Here is a 22,297-nt window from a genome sequence, read left to right on the forward strand (position 1 = left end):
TACAATTACTTTTCATAACATCCGCATCAAAATTAATTAACAACAGCTCATAAATCCTTCAATACCATACCAACTGTAATTAGGACCAGTTATTGCCAAAGTGCATCCAGATTAAACATAGCCACATCCCCTGTCGACAAATGGATGTGTATATGAATTAATTAAGCTATCTGATTAGATTAAGAACATTCTATTTATAAAAATAAAAATAAAAATTAAGAATATGCTATTTATTAATTACCTTATGAATTATAATAATCCAATTATATATGCATGGTGAATAGTATGCATCCCTTTTTTTTTTTTAAATAATAAAACTTGTTATGGCTGAGAAAAAAAAATATGGACATGATGAAATCAATGTCGTATATATATGTGTATGATAATGACCGCACCATTGTAGTAGTGCTAAGATCAATTGTTAATTTGATCCACTACATGGAAAAAAAATGTTTAAAACGATAACTAAAAGAAGGGTAAATTTCGTGGGTGGTCACCCTACTTTAAAAACATTTCAATTTCATCACCAACCTTTTTAAAATTTAAAATTTTAGTCACTTATAGTTAAATATTTAATGGAAAGCTGACGTGAGCCATTTTTATTGACCTAATAATAAACTTAACTTTCCAATGTTTTCACATTATATCAATTTGATCCTAAATTTAAAAATTAACAAATTTTCAAAATTTTAGAATTTTAGAATTAGGTCAAATTAATAATTTTTGTTTGGGTTTCAAAATACGAAAAAACCAAAGTTAAAGATGATAAAATTCTTTTTCATTCAGACTTAGAAAACATAAGGAGGCAAAAGTTGGATGCAATATTAAAACTACAGCAAAAAAACTTTGGGTTGATTGGATCCAAACTAAAGCATGTGGTTTTGCCTAGCATATATCCTCATAATACAATCGCATCATCTGAGCATGCTTCGATCAAGGAAACAATGACTTGCATTTGTTAATGTTTGTGTAAAGTAACAATTTCGGCATGGGAAGCAAAAAGAAAGTTAAGAAATTAGACAATGTAAACAAGAAGTTATTGAATCCAAAGGTTGTACTTTTAAGAAATTAGACATCATATTTTTTTTGGGTTTTTTATTAAAATATTATAAAAAATAAAATAAATTACGAAAATAATATATTTAAAGAATTATGTACCAAAATTGTACATTTAGGATGGTCACGCCTAGTGCATAGGCGGCACCACCCTATTCTGACACAAAAAAACAATTAAAAAAATACTATTATATTTAAAAAAATAAAACCTGTTAAAAAAATTGATGTGACATCAATGAAGCCTATGCCATAAGCTGCACCCACACCTCAAACCACTTAAGTTAAAAAAAATTACCATGAATTTTTTAAGCAATATGTTAAAAAACAGTAATATTATTTCTATTAAAAAACAATAATATGTTAAAAACAAAATAAAGTTACCTTTAATATTTAATTTTTTTAAATTGTTCTTTATTTATTTTTTAAGTTAAATCAAACTAATTTTAAAATAGTTAAATTATTACTTTTAATAAAATATTATATTTTAGACATTAAAACACAAATCACATTCCACATTATAATATTATATTATAAAATAATAATACAAAATTCATGTGAAATGTGATGTGTGTTTAATGTCTAAAATATAATATTTTTATAAAAATAACAATTTAACTATTTTAAAATTAGTTTAATTTAACTTAAAAATGAATAAAGATCAATTTGAAAAAAATGTAAATATTAAAGGTAAATTTTGTTTTTGTTTTTTTTAACATATTACTTTTTTAATGTAATTAAAATTGTTGTTTTTTAACACATTGCTTAAAAAAATCCATGGTAATTTTTTTTAACTTAAATAAAGCCAGAGGGAGATTGGGGTGTGGGTGCCGCCTATGGCATAGGCTTCACTGGTGCTGCTTCTGCCAGAGGCTTCACCAGTGCCGCCTCTGGCTTGCCTCCACCAGTGTCACATCAGGTTTTTTTAACAGATTTTATTTTTTTAAAATATAATAGTGTTTTTTAATAGTTTTTTGTGTCAGAGTAGGGTGGTACCGTCTATGCACCAGGCGTGACCACCCTAAATGTACTATTTTGATATATAATTTTTTAAATATACTATTTTAAATATTTTTTTTTTATTATAATATTTTAGTAAGAAAACCCTATTTTTTAACTTTTGAATCAGAATTAATTTGGCAAAGGGCTAAATTAATTGGACCTTTTAGAATTAGAACTAATGACAAATTTTGTGAACATTAAGGGTTAAATTGTTAAATTTTTAAATTTAGGATCAAATTGATAAAATAAATAAACATTAAAAGGCTAAATTTATTATTAGGTCAATAAAAAAAGGCGCATGACAAGTTTTCGTTAATTATTTAATGGTGGTGACTAAAATTTTAAATTAAAAAATGATAGTGATGAAATTGAAAGTTTTTGAAGTTGGATGACTAAAATATAATTAAACAAAAAATTTAGTGAAGGCGCCGCTAGTTTACCTTAGAAGAAAGGCTTTATCTTTTAAATTTCAAAATTTCTAGAACACAATAATCAAGGCAAAATTTTGTAGCCAATACCAAACCGAAACTAAAAATCAATTTTTAGTTTTTTAGTCATCTCAACGACCAAGACTTTCACTTCATGCATTGCTTGCATCTCTAGGTAAGTAATAGTTAAAAAAAAAAAATCAAACATTCTGGAAATAACATTAATTATTCCAATATTTCAATCTTCCATGGAGATGCTGGTAGTTTGAATTTTATATATACGTTTCTCTTTCACAATATAGATGATATATGATACCACAGTTTTCCAAAGCAATGGCTGTGGGACTACGTGCAGCTGAAACCATTCCAAGTGTCTCATTTTCTCATTATTTGTTTTCATCAGCAGCAGCAATGCAACAGTGCTTCTGCCCTCCTCTCCGATCAACGTCCTTATCACTCGAGCCAACTACTGAATTCGAATTCGATGTCAGGATTAACAATAGTGATGATCAAGAATGCTATTTTTCATCAGCAAATGAACTTTTCTCCAATGGTAAGATCCTTCCTCTTCAAATCAAGAACCAAACAGCTGCTCCGACCATTAACTCCCCATCAATGAATCAAAATCAAAGTTCAAATCAGTCAGTTTGGCAGTTGAAGAGAAGCAGTAGTTTATGTCCTTCAACCCCAAAGGTGAAACCAGATGGTCATAGGAGTAGAAATAAGAAGAGTAGTTTTAAGCATGGATCCTATGGACATGGCAATGGTACTGTCACTATAAACCATGTTGCCAATGTTCCTTTGGTGGATGTCTTTTGTGTGAGTTCATTCTTCTTAACTGGCAGTAGGAAGAAATAATTAATCAAATCATTGCTCTTATATTGTTCGTAATTTTTCGTTAATTTCAAATATTTGAGGTTTTCCTTTTTCTCCCTAGCTTTTTACTTTTAGATGGAATCAAGCTTATTAAATATTCTATTATACGGTGAGTATTCGATCGAATCGAGTTAAAAAATTTCGAGTTAATTGAGTTGATGAATTTTATTTTAGGAACCGAACTCAATTTGAAATTTTTTCTAATCGAATCGAATCGAGTGAAAAAATTTCAAGTTAAGTTGAGTCGAGTTAACGAATACTATTATTTATACTCAATGTTGTGTTTATATGGATTGATTATTTAACTAGTAGACAAAGTACATGATTATTTAACTACATAAATAATATAATGGTTCTGTTTTTTAACTTAATAGGTAAACATTTATCAAAACGACATAATTTTGCTTTTTTAACTTAATGGTTTTAACTTTTAACTTTAGAAAAGGTAAAAATTTATCAAAACGGTGTAATTTTTTACTTTTATTATTCAGATTTTCGGATAATTAAAATTATGTAATTCATATTCGAGTTAAACCGAAAAACTTAATTTTTTATTTGAGTTGATCCAAATAACTCAATTAACTCAAACAACTCGAACTATTTAATTCAAAATTTAAAATTTTTATCAAATTTTTCAAATTAAATCGAATTTTACTCATCACTATGCTATTAAACAAAAAAAAAATGTTGCCATTGCAGACAATTTTAATCTTAATCTGAGCTGTTTCTGTTTAATCCGCCAAAGAGGGACCAATTGATGCTTTTTTATTCTTGTTTTATTACATATTTGTACCCTGTTAGGTTAAAAAATTTAGGTTAGGACTCAATTTTTTAGAGAGGTTGTTGACGCAAAAATAAAAATTTTTAAAAATGTTATGTAAATGTGAAACCTTTATGAAAGTGCCCAAATGAATTTTTTTTTATGCACTTATAGTAAAAATTAGATGAATAGTTATTTAAAAGATTTGACACTTAGAGAAGCAATCCTAAAAAAATAGACCCTAATTTCAGCATTTAACCAACATATAAATGAAGATGTGGTTCCATCCTCATATTGATGTAGTTACAGTGGCTTTCAATTGATGGGGTGTGAATATATGATTTGAACCTTTGTTGTGGCATGATGCTTTAAATAATGATTCATCTCGATTTTTATAAGTTGTTTTGAAAAAAATTGTCAAACAAATTATAAATATTCTATTGCCACCTATGCATTCTCTACGTTATTCTCCACGATTACTTTTGTGGGTTTAATTTTCATTGATGGATTTACTCCAAATTTTTAGTATCTTCATTTTCTGTTCATGAGTTTGGATAAAACCTACAAATTCAGTGAAAGATATTTGCGATAATTCTTTCAATTCATTGATGAACCATAATTTTGTGTGAATGTCTGCAAAGTCTTTTCTATTACTATAACGTTTTTCCAGAGTTTCCTCATTTCTTTTCATTTCACTCACTACCAAAGTTGGAGGTAGAAAATTAGGATTATGAGCTCATTCTATTTTTTTTTTTTAAATATTTATAAAAGTCATATAAATTAATTTGAATTATTTGGAAGTGAGTGGTGATGCTTAATATTTTTTATAAACAATTCGATTTTATATTTTAATTGAGAAACAAAATGTAAAAGTTAACTAATTATTTCATTTTGGTCACAATAATTGGATTTTATTGAAAAACTTAAAACAGCATACAGACACCAGCAGCATACAACTTAGAAATACAATAATCTTACGATAGAAACAGCTTTTGTCAACCGCTTCGCATCTAAGATGTGACCAAAGCTAAATTAACATTAAAATTAATTTATTGTTGTAATTTTAGTTCATCCTTTTTTCCTTTTACTCAGCAAAATAAATCAATTTATTAAGATAAAGCAAGTTAAAGATAATCATCACCCCATCAAAATCAAAATCAAAACCAAAATCAATTTCAGTTACAAAACACTCCCAAAAAACGCCAGGTCAACCATCTAAGCGTACCACAAATCAGACCTTAAACATGACCTCAAATTAGAAGATTCATCAATTCTGGGTTAATCTTCCCTTCCATACTACAAGACATTATATGAGCCTAATTAAGAAGGAAAGGCTTCAATGATGGATAGAAAAGAAGGGATTTTAATGATGCTGCAACGAGAGAAACCAAGTTGTTTGTGTAGCTTCTTCCATTCATCTTTAGTTCTTTCCTTCTCACTTGGAGAAACAACCAACTTCTTTTAAGTCAAACTTCTCACTTTTTGGATGAAGAATTGCCTCCATGTTAAGGATAGTCAGTAGCAGTTATTCAAGAGTGCTGAAAAATATGGACATCACATATATAATAAGATTAAAAGTGATCTAATTTGGTTAAAGTTTTATTGGACTTTAATTATTAAATAAAGTATGTGTCAAATATGTGTAGATACTCGAGTAATTGAGTTCTAATCAAATTCTAATTAATGATGGGCTAATTAGAATTTGATTAGAATTAATATGCCAAGGTTATAAATATTAGGGTTAAGGTCCCCAAATTATACACAAGATATCTTTTCTAATATCCCATCATTAGGAAAGAGAGAGCATATATTCTCTAAATCTCTTATGTGCTAATTTGGAAGATCAAATCCCCAAGATCCAAAAAAATTTCAAGGAATTCATGGATTCAGGTACGCTTCCGCATCTAGTTTTGTTCTTGATTTATTCTTGATGATTTGACATGATAGATCCTGGTTTATTAAGTTTTATTTCAGATTTATTTTACAAATTCTAACAAAGAGTAGTTGTTAGTCAAAGCTATTATACAATTGATTCAATTGTAACTATTTGCTATCCATTAAGACTTTATTCTAAAGAGGTCATCTTTCCATATTGATGATATTTCAATATCAGATATCTTTTCTCTTGTACGTTTAGTGTGTATCTTGATATCGTATCAAAACTAGTTGTTTTCTGGTGACCGGAGCTGCTCGGAGTTATGGGATCCTCTTGTTGATCCTACGATACTGGTGGCTGAAAACCTTTCATCACTAGTTACTGAAAATGTTTCATCTAGTAATGTTCTCTCTTCTTCCAATAATTCTTGTGTTACTTTTGTTAACAAGGTTTATCAATTCCCTCGCCACGAGATTGTTAAATTGACGAGCAAAATTTTGTTCTGTGGAAGCATAAAATTAGTTTGATTATTGATGGTTATGAGCTTACTAATTACATTTTGGGCACTCTTTGTAACAACCAAATTTTCAGTGCTATCAGAAATAGTGATTTTGGAACCACAATTTCAACGAGTGAGCCTGTAAATATTATTATTTAATATTTACGAGTTAAATGTAATATTATTGTGAATTTAGATTTTATACATTTTATTAATTGGTCAGTTAGTCAAGGTATAAGTGGTTCGTACCGAAAGTTAGTGGTTTTGGAAAAAAAAGGAATCGGGACCTTATTTCCATAAAATGAACTTGTAAGTTATATTATTGAATATTTACAAATTTATTATATTGGTGAATTGAAGTTTGGTCTGAAAAATTTTAGTGTTTGATTGATTAATTAAGATACAAAGACTAAATTGTAAAAGTAAAAAAGTTAAATCGCTATAAAATTTTATTTAATAAAAGGTTTAATTCATAAATGGAGAAGGTTTAATATGACAATTAATCATTTTTTAGGGTTAATGGACTGTGAAATGATGATGAAATAAAATAATGTTATATTTTAAATCATTATTTTATTTTATATATTAAAACCATTAAAGAAATAAAAAAGAAGAAAGTGATCGATCATCTTCATTGTCTAGCCTCCCTCCACTATTTCTCCATTGTTGAACAAGAGAAACTTTTAGCCAAGCTTTGTATCATAGGATGGTGAGCAACTTTTAACTCAATTTTTGTAAATTTTATGTTTTTGAATTCGTTGCAACTTAATTTAGTTAACTCATACCTTCATTTTTAAAATTGTTAGAGATTTTAAATGTTACCATTAGAGATAACTGAAGCTTTTGTTCATTAAAATAATGGTTTAAAAACATAGGAATGGAAAAAAGATTAAATTGTTAAGTTAATTGTTAGTTTTGAGTTTATGGACTAAATTGTGAATATCTTGAAATTGATATGAAATTTTTGTAAATTGTGATAATAGGAGGTTGTATATGGACATATTTGAAGTGGGTTTAGAATTTGGACTTGAATTTCGGAAGATATGATAAGTTCGATTTTAGGGACTAAATTGAATAAAATGTAAAATTTTAGGGGCATTTGAATAATAAAATTGAGCTGATATATGTTTATAATAGGGTCATATAAGAGGGTTTAAATTGATAAATTGAATTGAATAATTGTATAGATTAGGAATTGGACCAAATTAGAAGTAATTGTGGAAAAAGACAAAAAATACTGATTTGTCCTTAAAGAATTGACTGTTATCTGTTTGTCCAGGTAAGTTCATATGGTATGTTTGTTTTAAATTTTTTATGCATATAGAATTATAATTGTAAATATGTTTAATTGAAATTTTGATTGTTTACGATTCTATACAAAAAGGTGAGATAGAAGATTAAATTGAATACGATGAATTGCAAATTGAAATAATTCAGGAATTGACCTTAAATTGGACTGAAATAGGATATGTTATGTGATGAAGTGATGATCTGATGAAATGAGTTGAATTAATTCGATTTAGACCAATTTATAGTGATGAGGATTGAATTTAATATATGTGAAAATATATAGTATAATGTTATAAATGTGAAATTGAATAGGTATTGTTATGTAATATGCTATCATATTTGAGAATTGATGATTGGTTGATAAAATTACGTAATGAAATTGAAAAATTGTTACCCTATTAACTGTTCGAGTAGAGTGAGATATAGTTGGAATGCCATAGGATAGTAAGAGTTCAGAGTTATACGAGTACGTGTCGAGGAGTACTGGGCACACCCATTTGTCGGCTATACCGACCATTGCTAGGCATATCTATTTTTCAATTTTACCTACTAGCGTTGGGCCCAACTTACTATTTCAGATTTATCTAATAGGCATTAGGTGCCAAATTGGTGTGATTGGTTGGATCCCTGTATCTGTCCAAATCTAAGTCAAGTTAATAGGGACATGTATAATGTAAATAGAATAAATGATATTCAGATTGAGCTGATATGATAATCAAATGATACATATACATATTGTGAATCGATTATGCAAACCTAGACGGCCGATATGGAAACGTGATAAATCGATTAATGTGATTTAAAACTCGTATTATGAAACGAAATAGTGATTGGCATTAAATTGACAATTAATGTATATTGGTATTAAGATGAATTGATATTATATAGGAATGAAGTTCATACGGTTTAATATGAATTTTATTGAGAATTCAAATTATGACATGAAAATAATGTTTGTCATTAATTTGAAATGAGATGTATTGCGGATAAATAGATTGTATGATATGATTAAGATAGTGAATTGATTAAATGATTATTTGTTTTGTGAATGATAATGAAATGTTGAATAGTGAATTGAAATTGTAGCACCCCAAACCCGGCCCAGAAGTTATGACCGGATCCGGCATGCCACATCAAAAACGTTAAAAAAAATTTCCATTCTAAGTCCAGAAAATCGTACTTGATGTTCAAAAGATTAATTCATTAAGGATTAAAGTGAATGGAAGTCATGCACCGGTAGGAAACCGGAAAAGAGGTGGTGAGTCCATCGGTTGCTTAAGTACCAAGCTCCTTCGGATCCAATCCTAGACATGCATACCGCCATTGCCACACCTTAATGTCATGAATATTTCTAGAAACCGATTTGATTAAGTCATTTTAGGAAAAGTGATTAATTTTGGAAAAATACTTTCATTGCGGAAGCTTTGCTTGTTGTCGTGTTATTTTAAAATCAACTGTTGTTTTTGAAAATGCGCCCTAAAGCTATCCAGTTTCAACAGTTAAATATAAGTATTACCTATCTTAGTAATACATATTAAAACCATCAAAAATAATTAAGCGGCCTTATTACATTTAAAAGCCCAAAACCTCAAACGTAATTAAAAGGATGTCCAGTTCACCAGAAGAAAATCAAACTTTCAGAACGGGTGGCCACTCCGAATTCCCTCACAGCTCCAAGCCCACTATGGTTGGGGATTTCCTATGTGGATGAAAATAAAAGGGTGAGTTTGGGGAAACTCAGTGTGTAAGGAAAACCCATTCAAAGCCCAAGTCAGCTCAAGCCTATTGGGCCTAAGCCCATTCAGGTAACAATGGTACTGGGCCAGAGCCCTTTTCAGATAACAATAAACGGGCCTTAGCCCTTATTCAGAGATAAAAGATGGCCCATAGGCCCATTTCAAAATACATGCAACATCAGTAAACATATGCAAGCCCATTTGGGAGACTACTCAACCCACCAACCACTACACTCCACCCGCATTACCACCATACACTCCATGTGGGGAATAGCTCAACCCACCCAAATTCAACACTCCACAATTGCCTTTCTTTGCTCATTATCGATAAATTGAGGCAAAGCCTCCGAGACGTGGACAAGCCATTTTCAGTACTTCCTCCATCAATATCCCAATCCCATGCATCGATAATAAAAACATGGCATGCGATAAATAACAACGATCAAACATGCATTTAAGTCAATTTAACCTAGGGTATTTGGTAATTTATCTCCTAAAGGTAAAGCGTAAATTTTCCACTTTTAAAGGTATTTCAGTAATTTATCTATTTTAGGGTTTTCATGCATATTCCTACCTTTCACGTACTACGAGAATCACGCATCGAGGGTTCTTACCGAATTGGGCCGATTGGCCCATCATTCCAATTTTGGCCCATTAAGCCCAAAAATATCGAGGGCACGAAATCATGCACTTTGCAATCCAAACATTGCAGCTTACCAAAAACATTAATCGATTTACCTCACGAGCATTCGCGACACTCGCAAATCTACAAAATACCGTTTTCGGCATTTGACTTTTCGGCTTTTGCCGATCTAGACTAAGAAAGAGGGTGTTAGTTACACACATTTGCTGACGATATCTTGACGAGATCCACACACGAACCGCCTACAATTGGATTACTAACACGTTAATCTAACTATTCAAATACGAACTACGTATTAATCCCTTACAATATTCGGCCAACCACACCTACAGATCATAGTAAGCTTATAAGAAATCAATAAGCAACCCATTAACAAATTTTTGTCAATGTTTATCACATAATCATAATTTCACTGCAAGCTGTCTCCCTGAGCAACAGTCACTAAATCATTTATAACTGGAGCTACGAAACTCCAAATCAAGTTCCGTTAATTTTCCCTGAAAATAAACTCATATATCTTCTATCCATAAAATTTTCAGAATTTTTTGTTTAGCCAATCAATACCAGATTTTTCTCCAAGTTTCCCATGTTTCACTATTTGACTAATCTGACCACTCTTCATTACGAATCAAATTTCTCATTGTACAGAATTCAAAATATGTTCTTGTTTATTTCATTAGAAACTAGACTCAATAAGCTTTAATTACATAATTTATTCAGCTTCTAATTCATCTCCCACAATTTATGGTGATTTTCCAAAGTCACGTTACTGCTGCTGTCCCAAGCAGATTTATTACCAAATCACTCTTTCATACACCTATCTTACATGCTTGTTATTTAAACATGTATATCACCAATCAATCATCACATATCTATGATTTTACTTAAGTATAATCTCCATTTCATCATTTTAAAGCACAACATGTTAGCTGATTTTTCCCTTTAACATCTAAGGCACATGCATGCTCATTTGTTTGGCTCAACTTCACCTATCTTCCATTTTTCATCAAAAGAACATGAGACAACAACCATTTCCTTCATTTTAATTCATGACCAAATGCTCACAACACAACTAAAAATCAAAATATACTTCAAGAGTTAAGGTAGAATCAAGAAGAACTCATGAACCTCAAAATAGAAGCAAGGTACCAAAAACTTACCTTCAATTTTCCTCCTCCTAATGACCGAATACTCAAGAGCTTTCTCCTCTCCTTTCTCTTCTCTAACTTTCAGCTATGATGAACAAAGATGGACAAAACTTTGTTCTTTTCACCCTTTTCTTTTAATAAAACTTCATATTTCATCCATTTAATTCTTTAATACAAAAGACATGATATTCTTATCATGAAACATTTACCTAACCCATTATCATGAAACATTTACCTAACCCATTATCATGGAACATTTACCTAACCTATTATCATGAAACATTTACCTAACCCATTATCATGGAACATTTAACTAACCTATTATCAATTTGTATCAATTTGTACCATAAATTATGGATATCAAGTGTACATTTTGTCTACAACAACATGATGGTTGGCCACTTCATGTAAAATGGGAGGTTTGTCATGCAAATCCTCCTATTTTGCACTCCTATTTATTTGGCCACTACAAATTAGCCTATAGCATTTTCAAACATTTTCACATAGGTCCTATTTAATAATTTCACTCCCTTTTTCTTATGGAACAAAAATTAACTAAAATTAGCGGGTTCTATCTTAAGTTTGGGCTTTCTAGAGGCCCACTAACATAATTAAACCTATGCCAACATTCACAGAATTCCCGAAAATTGGGGCGTTGTAGAAATGTTGCATGATTGAGTTACTATATGGTATGATAAATGTTAGACAACTTTACCAAGCTAAGTAGCATGTAGTGTATAATTATAACTTGAGGTAAGTTACTTGGTTTAATACCTATGAACTTACTAAGCATTATGTATGCTTACCTCATTTGTTTTCCCTTTCCCTGTAGATTGCCAACTTGCAAAACACATTAAGCGAATTGTTCGAAGCTTACACTATCTCAGTATTGATTCAATAGTCTTTCTATAGTTTAAAGCTTGGTTTTGTGGCATGTGCATAGGTGTTATTATGGGTGTTTACCTTGGTTGCACAGTTTGGTTTGCACTTGGATAATGTTTGAATTATGGTATACGTTGATGTGGAATGGTTTGAAAGTATGAAAGTATAGACTAAATTTGAATAAGTGATGTTGATATGTTCTGGTGCCTATTGAGGCCTATTGGTTAGCTGTTTGAAAAATGCCAAATTGTGGAAATGTTGGATTAGATTATTTGAAATGGTGATTTTTGACGTTTTGACATTATATGGAGCTTATAATGTGTCTAGGTTATTATGTAATAGTCTGTTTATTTTGGGATGATAGTGAAATGTTACATGTATATAATGCTTGTTTGATTATGCATATGATATGTGTACAAGCTTAAAAGGTATAAGTGCTCATTTAAAGTGAAAAGGGTCTCAATCTTTATGATTCACTTGTTTATGAAGTATTTGTAAGACATGTGTGTAAATGAGGTTAATGGTAGTATGATAAACTATGACATGGATATATGGAAGGTTTAATTGAATGTTATGTATATGGTTATATAAGGGACGGATACTAATGTTGACCATCTTATGCATGGCTAATAAAATTGAATGGTTCAAGTCTTATAACTAAATGTAGGTGTGTAAGAAATTTGAAATGACAATGCTTTGTATGCCTTGATAAATGGATAGTTGCATAAATGGATAGAATAGAGATGGATGTGTATAGAAGATGATCATGATTTCAATGGATTGAAATGTATAAATGAGAGTGTGTGTTCAGAAGCTATTGAATCATATAGTATATTGATGGTGTATGTTTGATGTATAAATTGTTAGATGGATGAAATATGGTGTTCTCGGTATGTTTTATTGAATTTATGCAGGATATAGGTGTGTTTAGCCACCTCTTAAAAGAGGCTTTGATTTGAGCATGAAAAAAATTTTCAAACTTGTGATTTTTGGCCATCTGGGTAAAAGTATTATTACCAAGGACCAAGGTATCAATGCATTACTAAATGAATAGTATTTTGAAAATGGTAGAATACCAAAATGGTATCGATATCAATTTTAGTATCAGTACCTACCATAAAAGTATCGGTACTTGTTCTTTTAGTATCCATACCTAGTTCCAAAGTTTTAAAAATTTTAAAATTGGTCCTTATTCACATTTGAATCTATTAAACTATAATTGTATGCTCGATTTAATCTATTTTTTGTTCATACATTCTATTATGAATATATTTAGAATAATTTGATGTTTTAAATTGAGTTTAATGTTATAATTTGTGTATGAATTTTTTGGTGATATCTGTCGCATCTCGCAACTCGAGTCCTATTATTGGGCTGGGTAAAAGCTGTCACACTCTTGCTATGCATACTAAGTTTGTTACTGATATGTATGGAAATATTAGAATCTTGCATTCGTTGTGTATCATTAGCAAGATAAGTTGCTTGCTTCTTGGTTGTTATTAATGGTTAATAATATTCTTCAATATCTTACTAGTACCAATACTTCTTTGATGTTTGGAATGTACTTAATAGAATGTTTGTTGCTAAATCTGCCGCCAAGATTTCCACTCTTTCGACATTCTCTTCATTCTCAAAAGAAAAGGACTCAAATTGTTAAGGAATATGTAACGAAAATTAAGTTGATTTATTGATTTATGATACTCTTAGTGGATCTGGTAGTGTAGTGATTGAACAAGAGCATGTGAGTGTTATATTGACTAGTCTTTTATTTGAATTTGTGCTAGCTATTGCATCATCAAATAGAGAAATTTTACCTCTTGATTTACTCACTGACATGCTCTTAGTATGTGAAGCTAGACAAAAAGAATTTGTTCTTGTAATCTAATCAGTCTCAAGATTTAATACAGTTCTTTTTAGGTTATCAATCAAGGCCTAATGGTTCCTATGCATTATGAGATGTTCGTAGTACTTCTCGAGGTCATGGTTGTGGGAGGTTTGCTGTGGACAGCGACCTTAGTGTCAAATTTGTGGAAATTTTGGACATTTAGCAAATCAATGTTTTTTAATCGTTTTGATCAAACTTTTAATGGCTTTGTTGTTTCTCCACAAGGTTTTCAAGGTTTTCCTACTACTTTTCAAGGGGCTCAAGGTTTTTCTACTAGTTCTCAAGGCTTCCTTGGTGTTTTTCCTTGTAATACTCAGTTTCCAATTAACCCGAAAACCTGAAATAATTAAAGGACTAAATTGAAAGAGACCGCAAGTTGGCAGCTTCTATTGGAAGAAACAAAAAAGCTAGAAGCCGGATTAGACATAGTTGAGAATCAAACTTAGTTTGGTTAGAACGGAACCAACCAATTCCTTAGTGGGAGATACAATGATTATGAATGCACAGTTCTCATAAGGTGGGTATTAGCATGGGAAGGGTTATAAATAGTTCAGAGATGGTTCCCAACGATGATTTTCTTCCCGATTATGTTTCATTTTCTCTCTTCATCATCTTCTTCGATTTTTTTGAAGAAGAGGAGGCCATGGAAGGTTCTGCATGGAGTAGACTCCATGAGGATAGAGCTGGAAGAGTAGGGAACAAGCTGATAAGGTTCTTAACCCTTTTGTGTACGTAAAATTTAAGAAATGAGGTTATGGATCTTCATAATTTTTTTAAGGGTTCTACGTGTTATGAAAGTTTAAGCCTTTAAAATGAAGTGCAAGTTTAACTAGTAGGTTTTTTGTTATAATGCTTAGCTTCAAGGAGAATGGAAGTTCTGGCATTCGAGAAAGCTAAGCTGTGGAAGCGATGAGATTTAATGTGAGTTCCTAAAACTCCATGGATGTTATGATTTATGCAGTCTAAGTATGCCATGGTTGTATAAACATGAAGCATGATGATATGTGTATGCATTGCATGACTGTGGGAAAAACCTTCATGGGATAGACTAAATTAAAAAGTGGAAATGGGGAGTGGCCCTATTAGATATCGCCTTAGGCGAAGCTTCAGGCTTTGTGGAGGGAAGACTGTGATGTTAGAGTATCAAAATTAGGTGGTGTAAATGAGGTAATAAGAGGATGACTCAGGTAATATGAACTATGGAAAGGTATTTACCATGACCATGGTATCGACTGGTCACTCGGGGTGACACTGTGACGACAGTATATGGCGTAATACCATAGATGAAAGATGTCATGGCAGCACGGTACAAAGTATAAGGTATACGATGTAAGACCATAGATGAAAAATGCTATGAAAGCCAACTATGGTGAGTAAGACCATGGATGATGGTATGCTAGGATGGCAGATTAGTGGATGAGCTATGACCTGCCAGAATGATAATCAATTGTTCATAATATGGGACAGGTGAGGTCCCAGGTTAATCTGGTGCATAAAGTGAGTTGCAGCAAAACAATCCAACCATATATGACTCAACATAAGGTGAAATCAGGGTAGATTCGCTGGAGTGGCATGGATCGTTATACGTCAGCTCAATATGAAAATGTCAACGAGTCCTTCGAGACTATGGTATATACAGAGGGAGTCCTTCAAGACTATGGTATTTTCAGCTTAATCATCAAGCATTTGTATTTAAATCTAGATCATATCTTTATAAAATACCACATTTCAGATGTGCGGAATAAAATACTTGCCTTTGACATTTCAATCCAACTTCATACCCAACAAGCATCATATTGAAACTAGTCATATATATATATGTCATGATATGTATCATTCTCATACTGTTTTCTTATAAACATATAACATTTGTTTTCCTCCTCCTCCTCTCCATTCCACATCCTTAATGTATATAACATTCTTGTAAGTACAATTTCACAATTTACTTATTAATGCTCACATCAAGCTGTTTGTAGCACCCCAAACCCGGCCCAGAAGTTATGGCCGGATCCGGCATGCCACATCAAAACGTAAAAAAAATTTCCATTCTAAGTCCGAAAATCATACTTGATGTTCAAAAGATTAATTCATTAAGGGTTAAAGTGAAAGGAAGTCATGCACCGGTAGGAAACCTAAAAGAGGTGGTGAGTCCATCGGATCGCTAATACCAAGCTCCTTCGGATCCAATCCTGACATGCATACCGCCATTGCCACACCTTAACGTCATGGATATTTCTAGGAAACTGATTTGATTAAGTCATTTTTAGGAAAAGTGATTAATTTTGGAAAATACTTTCATTATGGAAGCTTTGCTTGTTGTCGTGTTATTTTGAAATCAACTGTTGTTTTGAAAACGAGCCCTAAAGCTATCCAATTTTAATGATTAAAATAAATATTATCTATCTTAATAAAACATATAAAACCATCAAAAATAAATAAGCGGCCTTATTACATTTAAAAGCCCAAAACCTCAAACGTAATTAAAAGATGTCCATTCACGGAAAAAAATCAAACTTTCGAGCGGGTGGCCACTCCAATTCCCTCACGACTCCAAGCCCACTATGGTTGGGGATTTCTGCGTGGATGAAAATAAAAGGGTGAGTTTGGGGAAACTCGGTGTGTAAGGAAAACCCATTCAAAGCCCAAGTCAGCTCAAGCCCATTGGGCTTAAGCCCATTCAGTAATGGTGATCTTGGGCGAGCCCTTTTCAGACATAATAAACCGGGCCTTAGCCCTTATTCAGATAATAATGATGGCCCATAGGCCCATTTCAAAATACATGCAACATCAAGAACATATGCAAGCCCATTTGGGAGACTACTCAACCCACCAACCACTACACTCCACCCGTACCAGCCATACACTCCATGTGGGGAATAGCTCAACCCACCCATTTAACACTCCACGATTCTTGCACCTTTTTTGCTCGATTATCGAGAATTGAGGCAAAGCCTCCAAGACGTGGACAAGCCACTTTCAGTACTTCCTCCGTCAATATCCCAGTCCCATGCATCGATAATAACAACATGGCATGAAGTAAATAACAACATCAAACATGCGGTTAGGTCAATTTAACCTAGGGGTATTTGGTAATTTATCTTCTAGGGTAAAGCGTAAATTTTCTACTTTTAAAGGTATTTCAGTAATTTATCTATTTTAGGGTTTTTCATGCATATTCCTACTTTTCACGTACTAATAGAATCACGTACCGAGGGTTTTTACCGAATTGGGCCCGTTGGTCCATCATTCCAATTTTGGCCCATTAAGCCCAAAAATATCGAGGGCACAAAAATAATGCACTTTGCAATCCAAATTTTGCAGCTTACCAAAAACATTAATCGATTTACCTCACGAGCATTCGCACACTCGCAAATCTACAAAATACCGGTTTTCGGCATTTCGGCTTTTCGACTTTTGCCGATCTAGACTAAGAAAAAGGGTGTTAGTTACACACCTGTTTGCGACGATATGCTGACGAGATCCACACACGAACTGCCTACAATTGGATTACTAACACATTAATCTAACTATTCAAATACGAACTACGTATTAACCCCTTACAATATTCGGCCAACCACACCTACAGATCATAGTAAGCTTATAAGAAAACAATAAGTAACTCATTAACAATTTTTTGTCAATGTTTACCACATAATCATAATTTCACTGCAAGCTGTCTTCCTGAGCAACAGTCACTAAATTATTTATAACTGGAGCTACGAAACTCCAAATCAAGTGCCGTTAATTTTCCTTGAAAATAGACTCATATATCTTCTATCCATAAAATTTTCAGAATTTTTGGTATGGCCAATCAATACCAGATTTTTCTTAAAGTTTCCCATGTTTCACTGTTTGACTAATCTGACAACTCTTCATTACGAATCAAATTTCTCATTGTACAGAATTCAAAATATTTTCTCGTTTATTCCATTTAAAACTAGACTCATTAAGCTTTAATTACATAATTTATTCGGCTTCTAATTCATCTCCCACAATTTATGGTGATTTTCCAAAGTCACGTTACTGCTGCTGTCCCAAGCAGATTTATTACCAAATCACTCTTTCACACATACCTTGCATGTATGTTATTTAAACATGTATATCACCAATCAATCATCACATATCTATGATTTTACTTAAGTATAATCTCCATTTTATCATTTTAAAGCACAACATGTTAGCTGATTTTTCCTTTAGCATCTAAGGCACATGCATGCTTATTTGTTTGGCTCAACTTCACCTATCTTCCATTTTTCATCAAAAGAACATGAAACAACAACCATTTCCTTCATTTTAATTCATGACTAAATGCTCACAACACAACTAAAATCAAAATATACTTCAAGAGTTAAGGTAGAATCAAGAAGAACTCATGAACCTCAAAATAGAAGCAAGGTACCAAGAACTTACCTTCAATTTTCCTCCTCCTAATGACCGAATACTCAAGAGCTTTCTCCTCTCCTTTCTCTTCTCTAACTTTCAGCTATGATGAACAAAGATGGACAAAACTTTGTTCTTTTCACCCTTTTCTTTTAATAAAACTTCATATTTCATCCATTTAATTCTTTAATACAAAAGTCATGAAATTCTTATCATGAAACATTTACCTAACCCATTATCATGGAACATTTACCTAACCTATTATCATGAAACATTTACCTAACCCATTATCATGGAACATTTACCTAACCTATTATCAATTTGTATCAATTTGTACCATAAATTATGGATATCAATTGTACATTTTGTCTACAACAACATGATGGCTGGCCACTTCATGTAAAACGGGAGGTTTGTGATGCAAATCCTCCTATTTTGCACTCCTATTTATTTGGCCACTTCAATTTAGCCTATAGCATTTTCAAACATTTTCACATAGGTCCTATTTCATAATTTCACCCCCTTTTTCTTATGGAACAAAAATTAACTAAAATTGTCAGGTTCTATCTTAAGTTTAGGCTTTCTAGAGGCCCACTAACATAATTAAACCTATGCCAACATTCACAGAATTCCTGAAAATTGGGGCGTTACAACTCTACCCTCCTTAAAGAAATTTCGTCCTCGAAATTTACCTAATCCAAACAGATGAGGGTATTGTTGTTGCATCCTCTCTTCTGGCTCCCAAACTCAGAAGTTTCCCCTTCCTTAACTTGTTGAAAGCGAGCGACCAAAGACTCATCGTTCAACTGTTTTTCCTTAATCTGATCCACCCAAAGTTGGCCTCACTTGCAACTCACCAAGCAGACTTCCATCATCATACTGACTCAGACGAGCAAACATTGCTCTCGGATCGAATCTGACTCTACGACTTAGAGCATCGGCTACCATATTAGCCTTGCTTGGGTGATACTCGATCGAACAGTCATAATCCTTAAGCAACTCAATCCATCTCCTTTGCCTAAGGTTCAGCTCCTTCTGAGTCAACAAATACTTAAGACTCTTATGGTCAATGTATATAATACACCTTTCTCCTTACAAGTAATGTCTCCAAATCTTAAGTGCAAATATCACTGCTGCCACTCTAAATCATGAGTCAAATAGTTTCCCTCATGAGGCTTAAGCTATCGTGATGCATATACAACCACCTTACCCTCTTGCATTAACACGCAGCCCAAACCCACGTGTGATGCGCCATTGTACACACTAAAATCCTTCCTGGACTCTATTTGAATCAACTCAGTGCTTCAATGAACTTTCTTCAACTTCTCAAAAGCTTCCTACTGCTTCTTAGTCCATACAAACGGTACTCCTTTCCTTATGAGTTTTGTCAAAGGTGCTGCCATCACAGAAAAACGTTCCACAAACCTTCTGTAGTATCCTGCCAGTTCTAGAAAACTTCGTATTTCGACATCGACCTAGGCGGCTTCCACTCCAAAATCGCTTCAATTTTTCGAGGTCCACCTTAATCCCTCAAAGAAAGACCACATGTCCTAAGAAGGTTACCTCCTCAACAAAAATTCACACTTGCTGAACTTCGCAAAAAGTTCCTTCTCCTTAATACTTACAAAGACTATACGGAGATGCTCATCATGTTTCGTTTCAGTTTCAGAATATACCAGGATATCGTCAATAAAGACGACTACGAGCTGAACCAAAAATGGTTGGAACACACGATTCATCAGATCCATAAACGCCACAGGAGCGTTCATCAGTCCAAATGGCATAACCGAAACTCGTAATGACCATACCGAGTCACGAATGTCGTCTTTTGGATATCGCCTCATTGACCCTTAATCGATGATATCCGGATCAAGGTCGATCTTGGAAAATACAAAAGCTCCTCTAAGTTGGTCAAACAGATCGTCAATCCTTGGCAGTGGATACTTATTCTTAATCGTCAGTTTGTTCAACTGGCGATAATTAATGCACATCCGCATCGTACCATCCTTCTTTTTCATGAATAGCACCGGTGCTCCCCATGGAGACACGCTTGGCCTAATGAAGTCCCAATCCAACAACTCTTGAATTTGAGCCTTTAAATCCACTAACTCCTTCGGTGCCATCCTATACAGTGCGATAGACACTGGTGCCATTCCAGGCAACAAATCTATTCCAAACTCAACTTCTCGGTTCGGAGGCAATCTTGGAAGCTCTTCCGAAAAAACATCTTGGAACTCCTTTATGGTCCTAACCTTATCCACTGTCAGTCCCTCCTCTTCTGACTGACTTACAAATGCCAAATAGGCCTCACAACCTTTCCGAATCCACTTTTCGGCTCTTAATGCCGACACTATATTGGACAAATAATCCCTTCTCTCACCTATCACCATAACCTCATCATCCTTTGTAGTTCTTAACACCATTCGTTTAGCAGCACAATCCAGAGTCGCCTTATGCTTAACAAGCCAATCCATTCCCAGAATGAGGTCAAACTCTCCGAATGGTAACTCCATCAGATCTCCAGGAAAAATCCTACCTTGAGTTTCTAAGGGTACATCCTTATACAGTTTGTTTACCCTAACCGAGTTATCCAAAGGGACTTAGTACAGATACCCCACTCACAATCTCCTCAGAGTAGTCCAAGTCGTCCATAATCCGCTCGTGGCCTCCAACCAATATTCCGCCACATTCGGGCTATACCGACATGCCCTTAAAGATCTCCGTTCCGTTAGTCCAAGTCATTCGAAATAGATCCACGAATTTCGTTGCCGAACTTGCTCCGCAACCCTTTTCGTAACACGAAGCATTACCGTGATAGGGCATCATCCTCGACCGCATGATCATGAGACTCTACCTCTGTTGCCGGTGGTACCGGTGCATCCACCGCCGGCATATGCCTCGAAGATAAAGATCTCGCTCGAGCACTTCCTCGGCTCCATCCACGGCCTCTTGTACTCATATCGTATTATCTTGATTACGAATTTTTATGCATCAATTAATATTCCGGTGTTTATTACGATGTTTTATGAATCGATAGTAGTTCGAGTTTGTTTTCGCAGAATCAAGTCTAGCTACGATTTGATCTCTTATCAGATTTTCCTATGCTTTCAGTATCATCCTATCTAGAGTGTCCTAGTAGGGTTTCAGTACAGACAGATAATTCAGGAAAATATTCAGAAAAGTTCAGAGTAATACTTACAGACTTGAGCCGGAGATTCGGAATGCCACCTTCTAAAGATCTAAATTTTGAAAATCGAGTTTTTCGCATTCTTTATAAAATTTTCGCTTTCGAAAATCTTTGTTTTTGTAAACCTATTCCACAGCCGAGTTGTTGCAACCTAGGCTCTGATACCACTAAATGTAGCACCCCAAACCCGGCTCAGAAGTTATGGCCGGATCCGGCATGCCACATCAAAACGTAAAAAAAAAAAATTCCATTCTAAGTCCAGAAAATCGTACTTGATGTTCAAAAGATTAATTCATTAAGGGTTAAAGTGAAAGGAAGCTGTGCACCAGGTAGGAAACCGGAAAAGAGGTGGTGAGTCCATCGGATTGCTTAAGTACCAAGCTCCCTTCGGATCCAATCCTAGACATGCATACCGCCATTGCCACACCTTAACGTCATGGATATTTCTAGGAAATCGATTTGATTAAGTCATTTTTAGGAAAAGTGATTAATTTTGGAAAATACTTTCATTGCGAAAGCTTTGCTTGTTGTCGTGTTATTTTGAAATCAACTGTTGTTTTTGAAAACGCGCCTAAAGCTATCCAATTTTAACAGTTAAAATAAATATTATCTATCTTAATAAAACATATAAAACCATCAAAAATAAATAAGC

General features: G+C 33.3%; 1 long non-coding RNA gene across 3 annotated transcripts; it reads right to left on the reverse strand.

Moving 5' to 3' along the window:
• Nucleotides 1–9,274: 9,274 nt before the first annotated feature.
• LOC128279466 (uncharacterized) lies at nucleotides 9,275–18,604 on the reverse strand. 3 transcript variants are annotated; one of them, XR_008269654.1, is made up of 3 exons: nucleotides 18,489–18,604; nucleotides 17,533–17,574; nucleotides 9,275–9,483 (listed from the first exon to the last, which is right to left on the reverse strand). It is a non-coding gene; the product is annotated as an uncharacterized LOC128279466 (long non-coding RNA). The 3 variants fall into 3 exon arrangements; XR_008269653.1 differs by lacking the exon at nucleotides 18,489–18,604 and having other exon boundaries at nucleotides 17,533–17,654; XR_008269652.1 differs by lacking the exons at nucleotides 17,533–17,574; nucleotides 18,489–18,604 and adding an exon at nucleotides 11,324–11,467.
• Nucleotides 18,605–22,297: the final 3,693 nt, after the last annotated feature.

This window comes from Gossypium arboreum, chromosome 8 (assembly GCF_025698485.1).
Source record: "Gossypium arboreum isolate Shixiya-1 chromosome 8, ASM2569848v2, whole genome shotgun sequence".
NCBI lineage: Eukaryota > Viridiplantae > Streptophyta > Magnoliopsida > Malvales > Malvaceae > Gossypium > Gossypium arboreum.